This window comes from Saccopteryx bilineata, chromosome X (genome assembly GCF_036850765.1).
Source record: "Saccopteryx bilineata isolate mSacBil1 chromosome X, mSacBil1_pri_phased_curated, whole genome shotgun sequence".
NCBI lineage: Eukaryota > Metazoa > Chordata > Mammalia > Chiroptera > Emballonuridae > Saccopteryx > Saccopteryx bilineata.
In genome coordinates this window covers 83595510-83601509 of record NC_089502.1, presented here as the reverse complement: position 1 = coordinate 83601509, position 6000 = coordinate 83595510, and positions in this window count along the sequence as shown.

The following is a 6000-nucleotide window of genomic DNA, read 5'->3' as shown; positions in this document are numbered from 1 at the left end:
GTTCAGGAAGGAAGGTGAGAGGCAGAAAGTCAGGTTCAAATAGCCTCAGTTGTGTTTTTATACACTGATAATAAACTATTCAAAAAATTAAGCAAATCACCTCACTTGCAGTATCATAAAAAATAAAATATTTAGAAATAAGTTTAACATTAAGAACTAAAAGACATTGATGAAATAAATTAAAGAAAACACAGAAGATAGAAAAATATTCCATGTCCATGAATTAGAATTTATATTATTGCCTGACCTGTGATGGCACAGTGGGATAAAGCGTCGACCTGGAACACTGAGGTTGCCGGTTCGAAACCCTGGGCTTGCCTGGTCAAGGCACATATGGGAGTTGATGCTTCCTGCTCCTCCCCTTTCTCTCTCTCTCTCTCTCTCTCTCTCTCTCTCTCTCTCCCCTCCCTCTAAAAATCAATAAATAAAATATTAAAAAAAAAAGAATTTATATTATTAAATCATCTATAATGTTCAAAGTAATCTACAGATTCAAAACAATCCCTTATCAAAATTCTAACAGTATTTTTCATAGAAATAGAGAAAACAATCCTAATTTTTTAAAAAGAAAAGATGTATTTTATTTATTTTAGAGAGAGTGAAAAGGAGAGAAATATTGATTTGTTGTTCCACCCACCTATGCACTCATTGATTGATTCTTTTTTTTTTTTTACCTCCTAGTGTGAGAGAGAGGAGGAGACAGATACAGAGATAGGAACAGCTCAGAGAAGAACAGGGTAGCATCAAATCATAGTTGTGGCACTTTAGTTGTTCATTGATTTCTTCTCATACGTGCCTTGACCAGTGACCCTTTGCTCAAGCCAATGACCTTGGACTTCAAGTTAGTGACCAGTGGGCTTAAGCCAGTGACCTTGTACTCAACCTGGTGAAACTGAACTCAAGTCAGAGGAGCCCATGCTCAAGCCAGAGACCCTGAGGTTTCAAATTTGGGACTTTAGCTTCCCAGGTCAATGCTCGATCCTCTGTGCTACCAGCAGTCAATCTGATTGATTCTTGTATGTACCACAAATGGGAATTGAACCCACAACCTTGGCATATCAGGATGATGCTTTAACCAACTAAGCCATATGGCCAGGGCCCTAAAATTTATATAGAATTGCAAAAGACTTCAAAGAATCAAAGAAATCTTGGAAAAGAACATAGCTGGAGGTACCAAACTCCCTGGTATATAACTATATTATAAAGCTATGGTAATTAATACAGTATGATACTTCCATAAAAACAGACATATATACCAATGGACTAAGAAGCCCAGAAATAAACCTAATCTTTGACAAGGATGTCAAGAATGCACAACGTGGAAAGGGTTATCTCTTCAATAATTGGTGCTGGAAAAACAAGGTACCCACATGAAAAAGAATAAAATCAGATTCCTATATTATATCATTAACAAAAAATTAACTCAAAATAGATTAAAGACTTATATGTGATACCTGAAATCATAACAATCTTAAATAAAGCATAGAAGAAAAAAAGCTAGCTCCTTGACATTGATCTTAGCCATACCTTTTTGGATATGACACCAAAGACATATGCAACAACAAAAAAAAAATTAGAAAGAGATACTATAGCAAATCAAAGCTCTTATATAACAAAAGAAACAATCAACAAAATGAACAGCCAGCCTATAGAATTGAGTAAAACATTTTCAAACCATATATACAATAAAGTGTTAATATTCAAAATATATAAAAACTCCTACAACTGAATAGGAAAAAAATAAAACAAGCAATCCAATTAAAAAATGGTCAAAGATCATAGACATTTCCCCATGAAGGAAATACAAATAGTTAACAGATACATGAAAAGGTGCTCAACATCACTAGTCATCAGGGCAATGTAAATTAAATTCACAATGCAATATCACCTCACACATGTTAGAATGGCTATTATGAGAAAAACAAGAGATAACAATTGTTGGTGAACAGGTGGAGAAAGGGAATCATTACACAGTACTGGTGGAAATGTAAATTGTTACAGCCATTATGAAAACATTGTGGAGGTTTCTCAAATTTTTAAAAAATAAAACTTTTATACAATATAGTAATTCCACTTCTAGATATATGCAAAGCACACAAAATTAGTATCTTGAAGAGCTACCTGTACTGTTATGTTCATTACAACGTTATTCATAAGAGCTAAGGTATGATAACAACCTAGTGTTTGCTGATGAATGAATGGATAAAGAAAATAAAGTCTATGGCCCTGGCCAGATAGCTCAGTTGGTTGGAGTATTGTCCTGAAGTGTGAAGGTTTCTGGTTCAGTCCCCTGTAGAAACATGTGCATGAGCAGATCAATGTTCCTGTTTTTTTTTTTTTTTTTTTTTCTATTTCTTTCTCTGTTTCTTCTTCTCCCTCTAAAATAAATAAATTTGAAAAAAAAAATTTGGTTTTTTTCTAAAGTGAGAAGCAGGGAGGCAGAAAGACAGATTACCACATTCTTAAGTGAAACCCACCCAGCAAGCCCACTAGGGGGCAATGCTCTGCCCATCTGGGGCATTGCTCCTTTGCTACCAGAGCCATTCTAGCACCTGTGGTGGTGGCCATGATCCCATCCTCAGTGCCTGGGCCAGCCTTGCTCCAATGGTGCCTTGGCTGCAGGAGTGGAAGAGAGAGATAGAAAGAAGGGAGAGAAGCAAGGGTGGAGAAGCAGATGGGTGCTTCTCCTGTGTGCCCTGGCCAGAGATCAAACCTGGGACTTCCACATGCTGGGCTGATGCTCTACCACTGAGCCAACCGGCCATGGAAAATATAAATTTTTTTAAAGAAATTAAAGTCTATATATTTAAAATAAAATATTATTCAGCCTTAAAAAAGGTGATCAGCCATTTAGGAACAACATGGATGAACCTTGAAGATATTAGTATAAGTGAAATAAGCCAGACACAGAAAAATAAATAATAATCTCACTTATACATGGAATATAAAAAAGTCAAATTTATAGAACCAAAGAGATAAGGGGGTAGGGAAAATGGGGAGATATTTGTCAAAGAGTACAAAATAAGGTCAACAAGTCTTGAGAATATAATGTATAGCATGTTGAATATTGTTAATAATACTGCACTGTAAACTAGAAAATTGTTAAGGGAGTGAATATTCAGTCATCTCATCCCCCCCCCCCCATACATGAACATAGTAACTATGAGATGGTGGATATGTTAGTTAACTTCACTGTGGTAATTATGGAACAATGTATATGCATATAAAATCATTATATTTTACTCCTTAAACATATAAAATTTTATTTGTCAATTATACCTCATTAAAGTTGGAAAAATTTAAATAACACACTTATGATACAATGCTAATTTTTACTGAAACCACACTTTTTCTTTCTTTTTTTTTTTGTATTTTTCTGAAGCTGGAAAAGGGGAGAGACAGTCAGACAGACTCCCGCATGTGCCCGACCGGGATCCACCAGGCACGCCCACCAGGGGTGAAACTCTACCCACCAGGGGGCGATGATCTGCCCCTCCGGAGCGTCGCTCTGCTGCGACCAGAGCCACTCTAGCGCCTGGGGCAGAGGCCAAGGAGCCATCCCCAGCGCCCGGGCCATCTTTGCTCCAATGGAGCCTTGGCTACAGGAGGGGAAGAGAGAGACAGAGAGGAAGGGGGGGTGGAGAAGCAAATGGGTGCTTCTCCTATGTGCCCTGGCTGGGAATCAAACCCAGGTCCCCTGCAAGCCAGGCTGACGCTCTACCGCTGAGCCAACCGGCCAGGGCCTGAAACCACACTTTTAACATAGGTTTGTTTATCCACAGACTCTGAGCTCATTTTATTATACCACACTAGTACTCAAGTACATTGCAAAAAGGGTATAATAAAAAAATAAAGTTAAAAATACAGAAAACAAATGTGAAATCTCTTTATTTATATTTGATTATGATGATTATGGTAACAACAATTATATTGTAAAAGAAATTGGAAGCTATCTCTCTTCTAATGATGCAAAACTCTGAATCCAAAAAATAATATAGAAATTTTTATTTATAATGGCTATAAAACAAAATGGCTCTAAGTGATCCCTGTCTCCTCTTGGTATCCAAACCTGTGTGTCCTCTTGGATACTCTCCCAGGATTGGTCTATGTGACCAATAAAATATGGCAAAAGTAATGGTATGTCACTTCCGAGATCATGTTATAAAAACATGGTAGTTCTCTCTCTCTCTCTCTCTCTCTCTCTCTCTCTCATTATTCAGTCTGGTAAAAGTTACATGATGTGTAGTAAACTATTTTATAAAAATGTCTTTGCCTTGGGGAAACAAAGAATCTTGTTAATATCCACATCCACAGATTTAGAAATAAATTCTCTGGGTTGCCAGCCTTCAGATTGCCGTAGCCTTGGTGGACTACTTGATTATAACTTCATGAAAGACCTGAGCCAGAAGCTTCCAACTAACCTGCTCCCAGATTATTAACACTTATAAACTATGATTTAATAAATATTTGTTGGTCTCAGATGCTAATTTTGGGGTAAGTTGTTACACAGCAACAGATAACAAATACAGATTTTGGTAATCAGAAAGTGGGTGATGTAACATGCACGTAAAATTCATGAGTGGCTTTGGGAAAATATTAGTGCTTTCCAGAGTTCTGTTTTCATGTCAGTGGTACTTACTTTACACAGTCTTCTCTGCATGATTTTATATACTCTCATTTATTTAATTCCAAACTATATATGGATGACTCCAAATCCTATATTTCCAATGTAAATAGTTCTTCTGAGTTTCTTGTTCATATTGCTGACTTCTTACCTAGTGTTTCTATCCAATTTTTTCAATAAGCATTTATAGATAAACATGTCATTTATGGAAATTATTATCTCTACTTCCATAATTAGCTCCTTGTACTATATACTTTATCTCAGATTGTGACACTCCATTCTTCTCATTCATTCATTGATTCTAGAAAACTAAGACTTATTTTCATGTCCTACATTTAAACAATCATTTTTCCAGCCCTTTTAAACTCTTTATCCTAGTTATGTACCACTTTTGTATCTTTTCTATTTTGTAGTTTCCTCTCTTATCTGCATTATTTACTCACTAGCCCAAGCTTACCTCTATCAATTCTATTTACAACACAGTCATCAGTATTATATTTCTAAATTGCGAATATTATCATACTTATTCTTTGCTTAAAATCTTTCAGTGGAGTTGACTGGTGGTGGTGCAGTGGAAAGAGCATCAACCTGGGACACTGAGATTCCATATTTGAAACCCCGAGGTTGCTGGCTTGAACATGGGGTCATAGTCATAACCTCAGTGTCACTGGCTTGAGACCAAAGGTCACTGGCTTCAACAAAGGGTCACTGGCTCAGCTAGAACCCCCTGGTCAAGGCACATATGAAAAAGCAATCAATAAAATGAACAATTAAAGTGTCACAAATAGGAGTTGATGCTTCTTATCTCTGTCCCTTCCTGCCAGTCTGTCCTAGTCTGTCTGTCTGACTGTCACTCTTGCTGAAGAAAAAAAAGAATCACATAATTAGTTATAAATGTAACCAAGTATAGCATTTGTACATTGAAATTATAAAATGTTTTTGAAAGAAATTTAATAAAACCTAAATGAATGGAAAGACACTCCATATTTGTAGATGATGTAAATAGTTAATATTGACAAAATTGCAATACTTCTCAAGTCAATCAACACATACAATGTAATCTCTATTAAAATACCAACTTTTTTGTGATAAAGCAAGGCTAAAATATACATGGAAATTCAAGGGACTCAGAATAGCAAAATAATTTTAAAAGAGATTAGCATAGTTGGAGGCCTCACACTTTTCACTTTTAAAGAGCTACAATAATAAAAACAGCATGGTATTAGAATTATAGTAGACATATTGCTCAATGGGATAGAATTAAGAGTATAGAAATAAATCTTCATATTTACAGTCAATTAACATTTTTGAGAGAGAGCAAGAAAGAAGCAATAACTCATGTTCCACTTAGGTGTGCCATTGATTGCTTCTCATAT